This window comes from Camelus ferus, chromosome 4, assembly GCF_009834535.1.
Source record: "Camelus ferus isolate YT-003-E chromosome 4, BCGSAC_Cfer_1.0, whole genome shotgun sequence".
NCBI lineage: Eukaryota > Metazoa > Chordata > Mammalia > Artiodactyla > Camelidae > Camelus > Camelus ferus.
In genome coordinates this window covers 63063950-63079550 of record NC_045699.1, presented here as the reverse complement: position 1 = coordinate 63079550, position 15601 = coordinate 63063950, and positions in this window count along the sequence as shown.

The window sequence follows — 15601 nt, the reverse complement described above, 5'->3', positions numbered from 1 at the left end:
CATCTTTGGTCTGGAGTGTTTGCAACGGTCTCTCAACTGGTCTCAGCGCCTCCCGTCTAATCTCAGTGTAATCATCCACCACAAGATAACCTCCAAACGACCTTTCTTACAAACATAATCCTACCGTTTCCCTGCTTAAAGCTCTTCGGTGGTCCCCGTCACCTCTCAAGGTTTTAGCACAGCCTTCAAGGTCCTTTTGGATAGAGCAAAAGCTTCATCTGCTCTCAATACTTCCTAAAAACCAAGACTTCCCCCCATGCCCTCCTCACTAGCAGTCTATGCTTTCATGTCTTCTCAAGCATTTGCTCTCTTTGTCCCATCTGCCCAGGATGCCTTTCTCATTTCCTCAATGTCTGTCTGGGGATGCCACTCATCCTTTAAGATCTAGTTAAATGTCCTCCCTCCCTCTGTGGTGCCTCCACATTGTGTTCATTTTTTGTTCTGGATACATCTGTCTCCCTTGCTATGTTCTTTCAGAGCAGTAACCATGGCTCATTTATTCTTAAATCCCCAGTTCTAAGCTTAGGGCCACAGTAGGAATCAATAAATGCTTATGGGAGGATGTAAAACGGGAGGGAGATCGCAAAGGAGGGAGAGAAAAAGAAAGAAGGAATGAAGGAGAAGGGAAGCAAAGAATGGGAAAGGAGGAAGAGAGGGAAGGAGGGAAGGAAGGAGGGAGGGAGAGGGGAAGGAGGGAAGGAGGGAAGGAGGGAGGGAGGGAGGAAGGAAGGAAGGATGGATTAAGGAAGGACCAAGGGCTTGATGTCCAAAACACTTGTTTTCTCCTGGATTTATTACTGGCTAACTTGGACAGGTTATGGTACATCTCTGAGACTCAATTTCCTCCTTTATAAAATAACATCTGTCCAACTAACTCACAGGCTTATTGAAGATCAATTAAGGAAAGAATATAGGAGCACTTCATTCATTTCCATGAAAACATTAGTTATTATTAACTGGCCGCTGTGTGGCACTTATTCCCATAATTAACTGAAGACTGCAGTCTTGGTGAACCACCTTCACTGGTCAGGACTCCTTTGCAGGGGGCTGGGGTCAAGGTAGGTGAAGTAGCTTTAGGTATGTTTTATCAGTGACTCGTTACCCCAACCTTGTGAGCCAGGTGGGTTCGACACTGGGGTTTATTAGGATCACAGTGTAACAAGTGAGTAAATTTGATGTTATTCTACTTTGGAGACTTTTTGTACTTACTTTAAATCTTGGGTGTGCTTTTTCTCCTGAGTTAAATGAATAATAAGGAATATTCACAACCATTGGATATTATTAATGATTCAAACTCAAACTGAACATTTTGTACACACTTTGCTCTCAAACTTCCAGATAAGTTTGGTTGGAAAGTAGCTCAAGCCTGGCACTGCAAGGAGAGAATATGGAAAACTGCTTCCGTTTGCCACTACTCATCTGTGTGAATCAGAATTTTCTCAATATAGCCAAAATACGAGACAGAAGGAAATTAGAAGCTGCACAGATGGGAGGTTACAGTTGTCATGTTGCTCTTGTCTGGTAGACCAGTGGGCCTGTTTAGGTCTGACGGCGTGGTAAGAAACAGAATAAGGTGGGACTAATGTGGGACAACAGCGTGGCAAGTGTTCCCCCATATGGGAGGATATGGACCCTTGCGTGCTGGCACAGGCCTCCCCCAGTGCCATGGCCTGAGCACCTCTGGCCTGGATGGTTCCCGACTCCTGGGGTGCTGCTCTACCCATCAAACTTTCCTGGCTGAGGACCCAGGAACAGAGGGAAGCCAAGTGTCCTCACTTGTATCCTTGTCCTATGCATAAATTCTGCACTGCTTGTTTGCTTTCCCCAGTCAAACAAAGGAAAACCTGTCCAAGTCATCATTCTTACCAGTCTTTGTACCCTAAATTTTGTCATCTGGCCTGACTCAACTAGATATCTATTGTCTGTCTGCCCAGTTGTTCCCTACCATTATCTCTGGGAATGGTTCTTGCCAGCCCCTCCATTCACATGAACACCGCAGGAACCCTAGGATCGCCATTCTGCACAGGCCCTGGCCATAGCTGACCTAAGCGAGCCCTTCCCCTTGGACAGGACAATCCCGGCTCCCGGACCGGTCAATCCCTTCTTCCAGAATTTTTGGAACTGGGTACAGGGGATAAAAAAATCAGTCTATCTCTGGGTGGCTGAACTTGGGCATATAAAGCCAGAAACAGTGCATTGGCACGTTTTTCGTAATGTGGACTGGAAAATGAAGAAGGCTGTTCTGCAAAAGACAGAGCAGTGATAGTCATGGAGATGAGAAGTGAAGAAAGAATACCGACAGACTTTACATTTTGAACTATGTTCTTCATGAGTTGCAGTAGCATTTCTGTGCTAGAATTCCATGAGATTGCCCTGCATACCCATCATCCATCTCCAAATCTTGGTAAGTTTTCTATTAGTTGCAACCAAAGAAAGCTCATGAATGTACATTGAGAAACTTCAATTTCAATATTTCTACCCATCAAAATTGTCTCATTTTCTCATTAACTAGCTTCATAATTAGTTTAACAAATTTGAATTTATAAATTAAATATTTACCCATTTGGATGCTTTTGACTTCAGGTTTGCATGCTCATGGTCACAAGGTGGTTAAAGCAGCTCCAAGCATCACATTCTCACACAGTATCCACCAAGTTTTTCACATATCTTAAAAAAAAAAAAAAGTTTTTATTTTGAAAAAAATTAAATCATTTAAAAATAGAATAGGATAATGGTCCCAATAGACTCATCACCCAGCTTTCACAACTATCGCTACACAGTCATCCTATAGCATCTACACAGTCACATACATTTCCCCTCTCCTTGGATTATCTTGAGGCAAATCCTAAACATTGCATTATTTCTTCTGTAAATCTTCCAGAATAAATCTCTAAAAGATACAAATTCTTTTTAAAAAAACTCCACAATATCATGATCACAGCTAAAATATTGACAATCATCTTTTAATATCATTAAATCTGCAAAAGTGTTCACTTCCTCCTACTTGTCTTAAAAACACACTTTTCTTTTTACTATTTACTTGAATTTGAATTTTTTAGTAGTTATAGCTAGGAAGTATGTATTCTTTTCTAAAGATAAAAGGTATAACATGTTCACACGAATAATTCCAATTGAAATGGAGAGCTACAGTTTTCATTCAACCTCATCAACCCTAATCTGCATCTGTATGCCAACTATCTCAGTTCTCAAGGACATCAACATGATTAGTCATTTTTATCGACAACACACAGTTCTTTTGTCTTTGGATATATCCCTCTAGAGACATAGAGTCAAATGATGATGATTTAAAGTCACTCAGTCTTCTCTGAGTGGTTATGTCATCCCCTGAATCCACAGTTAGGGTCATTTGTATTTTATTTTACTTTCAATTTCTAAGAGCTGCTTTTTTATTTAATTTTTTGGTAAGTATATGACATACTTACCTGGCTCCAAAGTCAAATCTACACAAAAGGTTTGTTTTTTAAAGTGTAGATTATACCCTGTCCCTTTCCTCTGTAGTCCCACCCTTTGTGATAGTAATAGTTTATTAAATTTTTATAACTTCTTTTATTGGTAGATAAATGATTATATACTATACACATTTTCCTCTTACACTTATATTTTTACTGTAAAAATGTATCCTGGACATCACACCATAGTAATAGAGGATTTTCTTATTCTTTGCTATAGCTGAATAATACTCTATTTGGGGGCTGTTTCAAAGTTTACTCAGTTAGTCTTCTATTGATGGGAATTTGGATTATTTCCAGTCTCTTGTCATTACAGACCTACACCAGATAGCCTTGTATCTTTTTGCCACTGTGCCCCTGATATAGATCTCTAGAAGTGGGATTGCTGCATCACTGCACATCTATTAGAATGGCTACAATTAAGAAAGAAAAAAATGATAATACTAAATGCTGGTGATGATGAGGAGCAACTGGAACTGTCATACATTACTAGGTGGGAAAACAAAGTGGTACAGCCCTTTGGAAAACAGTTTGGCAGTGCCTTATAAAGTTTAACACACATTTACAATATGACCCAGCAACCCCCTTTCTATATTTACTCAAGAGAAATGAAAATTTACATTCACACAAAAATTGTCCATATCTGAACATTTGGCGAGGCTTTAATCATAATTCCCAAACACTGGAAACAGCTCAAGTGTCCTTCAAGTGATGGATAAATTGTGACACATTTCTCTAACTGAAAGCTACCTAGCAATAAAAAGGAGAAAAAAACTATGGATACACTACAACACAGATGAATTTCAAATGCATTCTTCTATGAGAAAGAAGTCAGATTTTAAAAGCTACGTACTCCATGATTCCATTTATATGACATTTTCCAAAAGGCAATACCATAGGGACAGAGAACACACCAATGGTTGCCAGGGGCTGAGGCAAGGGGATAGTTTGATGCCTACTGGGCTGCATGTTGGAATTTTAGGGGGCGATAGAACTGTTGTACATCTTGATTGTGGTGGTAATTATGTAACTCTGTGTGTCTGTTTTTTTTTTTTTTAACATTTTTTATTGATTTATAATCATTTTACAATGTTGTGTCAAATTCCAGTATAGAGCACAATTTTTCAGTTATACATGAACATATATATATTCATTGTCACATTTTTTTCTCTGTGAGCTACCATAAGATCTTGTGTATATTCCCCTGTGCTATACAGTATAATCTTGTTTATCTATTCTACAATTTTGAAATCCCGTCTATCCCTTCCCACCCTCTGCACCCTTGGCAACCACAAGTTTGTATTCTATGTCTATGATTCTGTTTCTATTTTGTATTTATGCTTTGTTTGCTTTTTTTTTTTTTTTTTTTAGATTCCACATATAAGCGATCTCACGTGGTGTTTTTCTTTCTCTTTCTGGCTTACTTCGCTTAGAATGACATTCTCCAGGAGCATCCATGTTGGTGCAAATGGCATTATGTTGTTGTTTTTTATGGCTGAGTAGTATTCCATTGTATAAATATACCACATCTTCTTTATCCAGTCATCTGTTGATGGACATTTAGGCTGTTTCCATGTCTTGGCTATTGTAAATAGTGCTGCTTTGAACATTGGGTTGCAGGTGTCATCCTGAAGTAGGGCTCCTTCTGGATATATGCCCAGGAGTGGGATTCCTGGGTCATATGGTAAATCTATTCCTAGTCTTTTGGTAACTTTATGTGTCTGTTGAAACTCATAGAATTGTACACTAAAAAGAGTGAATTTTACTGTATGTAAATTATACCTCAATAAACCTGACCAAAAATAAATAAATAAGTGCATGCCCAGGTAATTTTGCTAATTAGTGTCAAATCTCCTCCATGGCAGGATGGTTAATGGCTCCCACAGATATCCATCTCCAAATTTCTGGAATCTGTGGATATTTCCTTATATGGCAAAAAGGATTTTGCAGGTGTGATTAAATTAAGACACTTGAGCTAGGGAGAGTATCATGGATTATCCAAAGAAACCCTAAATACAATCATAAGGGTCCTTATCAAGGCAGGCAGAGGAAGATTTTACCATCGAGGAGAAGGCCATGTGAAGACTGAGCAGAGAGAGTTGTGAAGACCGAGCAGAGAGAGTTTTGAAGATGCTGCACTGCTGGCCTTGAAGACGGAGGAAGGAGCCATGTGCCACGGAATATAAGGAATGAAGCCCCAGAAGATGGACAAGGCAAGGAAATAGGTCCTCCCCTGGAGCCTCCAGAAGAAGCACAGCCCAGCCAACCACCTTGGTTACAGCCCAGGGACACTTCTGACCTCCAGAATTTTGAGAAATCATTTGTGTTGTTTCAAGTCACCAAAATTTGTGGTAAGTCATTATGGTAGCAGTTGGAAACTAATGCACACTCCATATCAGTCCTACTGTCTTCCAAAAGTGGAGGACATGTCCTTTTTGAAGAATGAGTAGCTGCAGAGCAGACATCTTCTCATATCTCATTGGCCAGAATTGTGTCACATGGCCTTTCCTAAACCAATCACAGGCCAGAATAATCAGGCTTCCTCCCACCCCTTGCCCTGAGGCTGCACCATTCTTTTGGGACCCACACAGCTGCCTGATCCTGGACCTATCAGGGTTCTGCCCTCAAGGACAGAGAGGGGCATTTGGGTTGGCCACCAATGGTGACTACCTCAAAAATTATTTGCAGGAAAAGAAAACCCCTCAGCTCAATCTATATTTTATAACAGTTAAAAACCCGTGGACTAACCTCTCTAAGGAGCCATCAGTTGCATCTCCCCAGGCCCAGGTTTTCCCATGTCCATCTGGCTCTGACCTCCTCTCTCCCCCTTTTTCCACAGAAGGTAGGGCCTAACTGAGTTCTATCTGTGAGTCACCAAGGTTAAATAAGGCCCTGTGAACACATGGGCCTGCCTTCCAGAAAAATGACCCACTTGCAATACTGACTCAAGTCTTATTAAGGGAATCTTTTCCATTTCTTCTCTGTTTTGGCTTTTCTCTGATATGTTATCCTAGAATGTCAAAGCTGCAAAGGCCAAGGCCCTCAGAGGTAATAATAACAATCTAATATAGGATAGTAATAATGCTTATTATTATTGTTGTTGTTGTTGTTGTAAATATACTAGCTACCATTTATTGAGCATTTACTAAATTCCAGGAATTTCTGTATTTATTATCACACTTAATCCTCGAGTCTTCTTGATGAGGTAGATAATATTATCATCTCCATCAAATAGATTTTTAAAATGCAGGTAAAGAAAGAATGAATTAGCCAAGGTAAGTGCTGGCACCAGGGTTCAAACTGAGATCCGTGAAGATTCCAGAGTTTTTGCTCTCAAATCCCATGAAGTTCAAAAGCTTTCATTCTACAGATGGGAAATGATAACTCAGGGTGGGGTGGGGGGGGTGTGTGTGTAGAGAAGGGCACTGGGAGGCATAAGCATCCTGCTTGGGTTACCTGACCAGTGAGTGGCCAAGTGAATGACTGCCCCTCTAGTGCTGCAAGCAGCTCAAAGAGCTTTTTCTCTTTCTCCTCCACAGGAATCAAGTATTTACAAATCATCATGTCACTGAGTTTAGTAAAAGAAAAAGTGTCTTTTTTGCAAAATGCGAGCAAAATGGAGACTCTTCTCATTGTGATTGTCACATTTATCTGGCACCATTGGGGATTTTTTAAAAATCATAGTTATAACATGAAGAACGTCTTAGAGTTTATAAAACACTTTTAAATACGTTCTTTTACATGCTGCTCGCTACAGCTCTTGAAGCAGGAAGATATGATTATCCCACTTCACAGATGGATAAAGTAAGGCCCCCAAAGGGTACATTGTCCAAGATCTCACAGATCATTAAGTGACAGAGCCAGAATCAAAACCTGAACGCTGTCCCCTGGGAGGAAGCTCATTGGCTATGAGGGCCTGACATCCAAGGCATGGACATTTCCTGTAAATTTTGGACTCATATTTTCAAGTTTAAACAATTTAATTAAGATTTTGATTGGCTGGGGTGATTTTTTTTTTAGTCCCAAGTCACCCATCGTTCATCTTTTATGCCTCCAAGATGAATCTGATGTTTTTCTTTAATAAAGACCCTTTGCATTTTTTGCTGAGTTTATTCCTTTACAAATTGCCTTGATAGCTGATTTGAATAACGTCTTTGGTTCCGATACGCTTTTCTTCTAATTGCTTTATAATGCATTATTTTTGTTTCCAGTGAGTAACTTGATACTTGGTTGAACATTCCTGTAGTTTCCAAGAGCTCTTCAGTTGATTCTCTTCAGTTTCCAGGATAGAATTATACCATCTGCAAATATTGTTTAAAAACAAAACCTGCTCTCCTGATTCTACCACGAGTGCTCCTTTTACCACGTGACACGGCATTTTTCCACAACTCTGCATTTTCCAGATGACTAAATGGCTCCCTTAAGTGCCAAAATATTTAGAAATATAACTGCCTGAGCTGAAAATCTTTCTCAGATGAATTACAATGTGTAGCAAACAGCTGTGGTTTTGCCTGCAAAACACATTCCTCCCCCCTCTTTTGTAGCAGCCCCTCTCTTTCTTTTGAGTTACTGCCCCTGCCTCACCCCCATGAGGTCCTGGTAAGACTATCTGTCCCGTTCACAAACCCCTAAAGAGGCCCTGGTTCCACCATAGTCTGACCCAACTGACCCTTCCAAGAACTGGTGTCTTGAGAGAAGGAACATTTGGCCAGAGGATGTTGGAGCTGAGTTCCATGGAAGGCAGACTGTAAGGAGACGTCTATGAGTTTTCGCCTGGGGCTGCCCTGATTTTTGATTTTGCTCAGGCTTTCTCTCCCAAAACCTGATTAAGTGCTCCTTTGATGCCAGGAGCTACCCAATATTCTTCCAATACATTCTCTTTGTTTAGGTTTGCTTTTATTACAAATGATATAGACATCAGTGCCCAAGAGTTGATTGCAGACAATAGATGTTATGGGCTGAACTGTATCTTCCTTGCTACCCCCAAAAGATATGTTGAAGTCCTAGCCCCTCATATCTCTGACTGTGACCTTATTTGGAAAGAGGGTTTTCGCAGAAGTAATCAACTTAAAATGAGGTCATGGGATGGGCCCTACTCCAATATGACTGATGCCCTTAAAAAGGGATTTTGGACACAGAGACAGACACATACAGAGGAAAGACAGTGTAGAGCTAAACAGGGAAAAGGCCATCTTAAGATGGAGAATTGGAATGACATCTACAAGCCTGGAAGGCAAGAAATGTCTGGAAGCAACCAGAAGCTAAAAAAGAAACATGGAGAACAGATCCTTCCTTACTTAAGAGTATATTGTGCATCTGCATGAACCAGCTCTCCTTAGGAAATAACTTTCCTTCTTAATCTTGTAAGGGGTCATGAACACCCACTACTGACTCTGTACTTACAGATATGCATTGTGTAAATTATCAGTTCATCAACTGATGTATAACCCTTTGTCTCAAAACTTAAATAACTGTGCTTCGACCTCTGATGGGTGGGACAATCCTTGGGGCTTTCTAAAAGGCTGTCTCCCAAGTTATAATCCTCAGGTTGGCTCAAATAAATTTTCATATTACTTTCTTAGATTGACTGACTAATTTTTTCATCGACATATGTATGGCATAGTTAGCAAGACAGCAAAGATACCCACCAGAGAACACCTGGAGTCTACCCTGAACCAGCACTCGGTACCAGCAGAGACCCATTAAGTCCCACCAGCTTCCCAGTACTCCTCAGGTGTTCCAGTGAGTTCTCCTGATTATCTGGATCTCATTGTTTTTAAATGACGATCCTACAAATTTTACTGTTTTTACTTAAGACTTAGAGTCTTAAGGGGCACCTAGGTAGGGACCAACAGGAATCTGGGCAGGAGGCCCAGGGAAACATAGGTGGCTGGGTTTTTTGCTAAATTAGGCTTAAATGGGAAAAAAAAAAAAAACAAAACCGAGTTGATATATGATCTGAACAAAGCTTTTGCTAGTGAAATGAGAAACAATTATTCAACTCCAGAACACAAGGGACATTTGCTCTTTCTGGCCACAAGGTGTCCTCAGGCGACAGAGGACCTAGTGGAAGTGTCTGAGGATTAATCCTTGTGATGTGTCATGGTCCTACAGGGGGAACCCCACTACAACCCCACTGCAGCCACTAAGTAAATACTGCTCTTCCGGGGATGCACCAGATAAGACCTGATCATCCAGTGTTCCAAGCACCCGTGGTGGTTTTAGACTGTCAGAGGGAGAAACTGAGACACATGAAAGAGTTGAACCTACCCAAGGGTAACACGCTGGGGGGCTAGACGCAGAAGCAGCACACAATCGATACATCACACTGTCCTCAGACAGTTGTTCAATCATATCTCACATCTGAATTAGACTACCAAACAAATAATGGGAAATTGTGCCTCAAAGGCCAAACAGCTCCCTGGTGGAGAGCCACCCATGGGGATACCAGTCGGTTTTATGTACACTTGCAAGTGCTTACTTAATTGGAAATTACAGGAAATCCTGCCCTGAAATGGCAAGAATTTGAGGCTTTTCTTTTTAATTCCAAAACTGATTATTGTGTGTGCAGTTAAAGCCAGCAGAAGGTAAGTTCTTACCATGTCAGGCAGTCTCCTGGATCCCTGCCACCCTGTCTATTGGAAACAAGAGTGGCAAAAGTTTTTCTCTTTTTCTTAAATTAGATTAGCAGGAGAAAATATTTATAGAGCCAGCTCCTTGGACCCTTTGAACCGGAAAGAGTTCTAAAACGACAGCTCTCATTTTAAAATATTGTACCCATTTTAATTGGTATGCAGAAGTCCTGAAAGACTTCAAAATTCCAAAATAGCCTCATTGAAGGATAAGTTGTAGAAGGCTAATGAAAGATTAACGATATAAAAGGAACCTAAAACAACAACAGCAGAACCCTTTCAGACTGATGTCACTCCTGCTCCCCTCCACCTTCCTTTCTTTGAGTACTATGGTAGTAATCCTCTGTCTGAATTGCCTTTCCACTCTGAAGAGACCATTAAATGGTTACCTTTAGAAATGGGACTGCATGAGGCTGTAGCCTAGCCTCTTCAGATCAAAGGCAGAACTGAGGGTCTAGTTAAAGAATTTTGTAAACCCAGGGAGGTTAGCCAAAAGGTTTTGTAAATGGATGATCACAATGGGAGGCCACCTGTCTGACTAAACTGACCATAACTGATATTCAAAGCCTAATAGGATTTTTTTTTCTTTTTTGGCATTCTCCCCTAAGCTAAATGAGGGCAAGAAAAACATTCCAACATTGGTGGATGGGTATGTCAGTAATTTTGTCCTAAAGCTGGTTATTTCTAAATGGGAAAGAAAATAAGGGACAAATTAATACAGATATAGAAAGTTGTAGAAGGTTTGTGAGGGGAAAAAAAATCTTTAGAAAGGAATTCTATATATGGTTAGGACTGACTAAGATTAGAATAAATTTAATTGAGTAAATGAATTTTAACATCAAAGGTTAAGTGGTGTAAAACCTGAATTTGCTTTTCTCACTGTTCAGAGGACAATGTTTTCTTAAAATATTGTTGCTTTTGATAACAGATTGTTAAGTTTCTTTACCTTCTAAGAAATCTGTTGTAATTTTCTGTATTTGCTTTTGAAATCTTTTATTGTTACTTTGGTTAAGCAAATAAGGATTATTTCACAGTGATCTATGATCTTATTTGACCAAGTGTTTAAAACTTTTTTTTGATATTTTTGACAAACTTACCAAATATCAAATTCTAGTTTAAGTTCTTTTGACCTCTAGCTAACTTTGAGATGCTTCGGAGAGAGCCCCTGAAGCATCTGAGAGAAAGACACGTTAAACTAATTAGGCTTATTTGGTATGTAAAATCACATGGGAAGCATTGTCAAATGAGTGATAATAAACCTTCTTAGGTCATCCCCTGGAAGAGGAGGCTTGTTGCTTTCATCATATTTTTAAAAGTTTCATGGGTAAATGTCACTAATATTAATGTTCTAAAAATTATATGAAATTTCTAAAAGTTGAATGTCCTGACAAAATATTACCAGTCATAATTCTAGTAATTATCTTAAAATGTTGTATGTCACAGCAGTAACCCAGTTTCTTTGTCAATTGCATTATAATCAGATCTTTAACTGTGATATTTTAAGTCTTTTGTCATTTATAAACAGTTATTATTTAATGCTTTTGCAAAAAAAAAAAAAAAAAAAGCTTCATTTTCAAGAAGATTCACCAAAAGGACTTTCTGACAAGTACAGGTTTCTAATAACTTTCAGATCATACTGCTGAATTGGGTAAGAAATTGAAGAATTCTAATGGAAAACCTGAGGGCTTCATAAAACTATCAATGTGGGTAGAAGACCTAAACAGACATTTATCCAAAGAAGACCTACAGATGGCCAACAGGCACATGAAAAGATGCTCAACATCACTAATCATCAGAGAAATGCAAATCAAATCACAGTGAGATATCACTTCATACCTGTCAGAATGGCTATCATCAAAAAGACCACAAATTACAAATGTTAGCAAGAATGTGGAGAAAAGGAAAGGAACCCTAGTACACTGTTGGGAATGTAAATTGGTACAGCCACTATGGAAAACAGTATAGAAGCTCCTCAAAAAACTAAAAATAGAACTACCATATGTTCCAGAAATTCCACTCTTGGGTATATATCTGGAAAAAAATGAAAACACTAATTTGAAGATATATATGCATCCCAATGTTCACAGCAGCACTATTTGCAATAGTCAAGATATGGAAACAACCCAAGTTCCCATCAACAGACAAATGGATAAAGAAGATGTGGTATATATGCAATGGAATATTACTCAGCCATGAAAAATAATAAAATTCTGCCATTTGCAGCAACATGGATGGACCTAGAGAATATTATGTTTAGTGAAATAAAACAGATAAAGGCAAATATTGTAGGTTATCACTTATATCTGGAAGCTAAAAATAATACAAATGAATGTATATGCAAAACAGGTACAGACTCACAGATACAGGAAACAAACCAGTGGATACCAAAGGGGAGGGGGTAGCGGGAAGGGACAAATTAGGGGTATGGAATTAAGAGATACAAGCTACTGTGTATAAAATAGATAAGCAACAAAAATATATATTGTATAGAACAAGGAATTATGGCCATAATCTTTTAACAACGTTTAATGGAGTATAATCTGTAAAAATGCTGAATCATAATGCTGAACACCTGCAACTAACATAATATTATAAACCACCTATACTTCAATTTAAAAGAAAAAACTCCATCTGGAGCAAATCCTCAGTTGAAGCACTTGGTTCTGGGTTGGTTGGCCTCTGCTACCTTCTCCCAGTAGGATTGTTTGAAGTGTAGAAAGAGTCCTTGGTAAATAACATTAACCTAAGACTCTTACAAATTATCTCAAGGATAGAAAAGAAAAAGAAAAAGTCTCCCACTTTCCTCCCACTGAAGGAATGAAATCATGCTGATGATAATATTCTTTACCTTTACAGATCTCTGCAGCTTTGCTGAGCATTTCCACACCTAGCTCTCATTGGGTCTTTGAACATGGCGACCTAACGAAAGCAGACAGGCACAGGGGTCAGGGAGAGCTGGATGTTCCTTGGCTCTGAACTGCCAATTAATCATGTGTTAAAGAACAGGTATAGCAGTGCTTTCAGCATCAGGACTGCTTACTCTGCGTGTAGTAGGTGCTCATGAAATCTGTGAAGTGATGCTGTGAAATGTGCAGGGGAGGGATTACAAACCCTGATTTACAAATGAAGGAAAATGAAGTTCATCAGAATGAGGACAAGATGTGTCCATGGTCACAGAGGCTGGACAAGAATCTTCAAAATTCAAATCCATTGCTTTTTGTATCACTTTAATCTGCTGAATAAAAGAATTTTCTCGGATTTTAATAATAATAACAGCACTGTTGATAAAGGTACCTTTCATTTATTGAGCATTTAACATGTGCCAGACACTTGACTAAGCAATTTACGTGAATGAACCCATTTTACAGATGCACCACTATTCTGATGGATATGTTCACTAATCTAGAAGTTCCCCAAACTCTGTACTCTGGGGATTTTTATGGAGGCTTCATCACATAGGTATAATTGATCATTAACTCCATTTTTAGCCCTTCTCCCTACTCAAGAGAATGAGAGGAGGGGTTGAAAATTCCAATCTTCTAATCACGTCTTGGTCTTTTTAACGACCAGCCCTCAACCAGGAGCCCATCCAGAGCAGAACAAAACACTCCTATCACCCAGGAAACTACCTGCCTTTCTCATATTCACACTGGTTTCCCCAGGACCTGCATGGTGCCCGGCAAGCACAGGTGCAAAATAAACATTGTTGAATGAACGAACTGGAGAGTCCAGGAAATCTGAGTATTCAAAGAACAGAATGGAAAGAAAACGTATTTTTAAAAATTGGCTAATAACTGTCAGGCTTTGTGCCAGACAGACCACATTCATCATCTTGTTAATTCCTCAAAAACTTCCTGAGCCGTGGGTATCATTAGCCCCATTTTACAAGTAAGGAGATAAGGATTTGAGCTGTTACACATCCTGTCAATGGACTGGCAAACACCAGCAGAGCCAAGATTCAAATCCAGTGTGGTTAGTTTCAGAGGCCGGGCACTGAGGGAAAGTGACTGACTGATACCTCCACAGCCTCCTTCATACCTGCGCCTGTGTCTGAGATTTTCCACACAGATTTTGGCTGCATCACTGGAAACTGGAAAGATCATGATGACAGCCGTAACAACAACCGTGCCTACACTGATGAAAAACGCCTTAGAGTTAGCCACGTTCCCAGGCATCATCTTTTTTAATCCAGTAATTGGTCTAACAGTTGGTGAATGTCTAAGTAATTTCTGGTGTGTGTGGGTTTTTGCTTGTTTGTTTGAAAGAGTGTTCTTTTGTTTTCCAAACGCATTTGTGGTGGCTTGCTGTTTTTGCCATGAAGATAGGTTAGTTAAATTTGTCATATTCATTAAACTTTTCTTTATGATTTGTCTTATAAATCATAGAACTAATTTACTCATATTTTTCTGGTAATTAATTTTTTTACATTTATTTATTTACATTGAAGTGTAATTTGGTGCATTAGTGATAAAGTAGGAATTCAGTTTTACTATGTTTCAAATGGCTTAGCTCATTATCTAACCACTGATTGACTAACCCAGAGAAGAGCTTCCTTCCATCACCCCACCGTTATTCAGACTAAAAGCAACACTGGTGGCAGAGAGGTGCATTGGAAAGACTCTATTTATTCCAGAAGTCAGAAACCTGGGGAGAGTTCCAGGTCTGCCCTTAACTCACAGGATGGCCTTAGACAGGTCCCTTCCCCCTAAGTACCTTGCTCTAAGTTTACAGCTCTACCCCAGGGGTGGGGGACGGTGAGGTGGCGGGCAGAGAGCACACTAATCTCTGGCACTGATAACTGTCCTTCTAATTCTGAAGAACTCTTGAGATAAAGAGAAATGTACATTTAAAGAACACCAAGAAACTTTTTTTTCACCTATCAGCCTGGCAAATATTAAAAAGACTGATAATCCTCATTGTTGGCAAAGATGTAGGGAAATAAACTCTCCTAAGCTGGCTGCTGATGGGACTATAAACTGATTCTGCTTTTTGAAGGGTGATTTGGTCACGTCTATTGAATGTAAAATGCACATATTCTTGGACCCAAGAATTGCACTTCGAAGAATTCTGAGATATGAAGAATAATAGAATGATATTCACTGCAATGTTCCTCATAGAAGAAAACTGGAAACAACCCAAATGTCCATCAACCAAAAGTTGGATTAAGAATGATATGATGTGGCTGTTAGGGGTTTGAATTCTTAGCTTCCCACTTCCTATGTGACATTGGGCAAGTGACTTAGCCTCTTTGTATCTGAGTTTTCTCATTGATAAAAAATGGAATGATAGCTAACAGGTCTTTGCACAGGCTTGTTGTGAGGTGTAAATAATACTCATAAAGTACCTGGCACACAGTAACCACCTCATAGTACCAGCTATTATAACCACAATATATGTTCAGGTGGAAAACTGTGAAAGTTTATTGACTCTCCTTTCCCTGGAATGTTGGGTGCTATTGTTGGGGGTTCCCTAATTCTATAGGGGCCTGAGACTTTCACT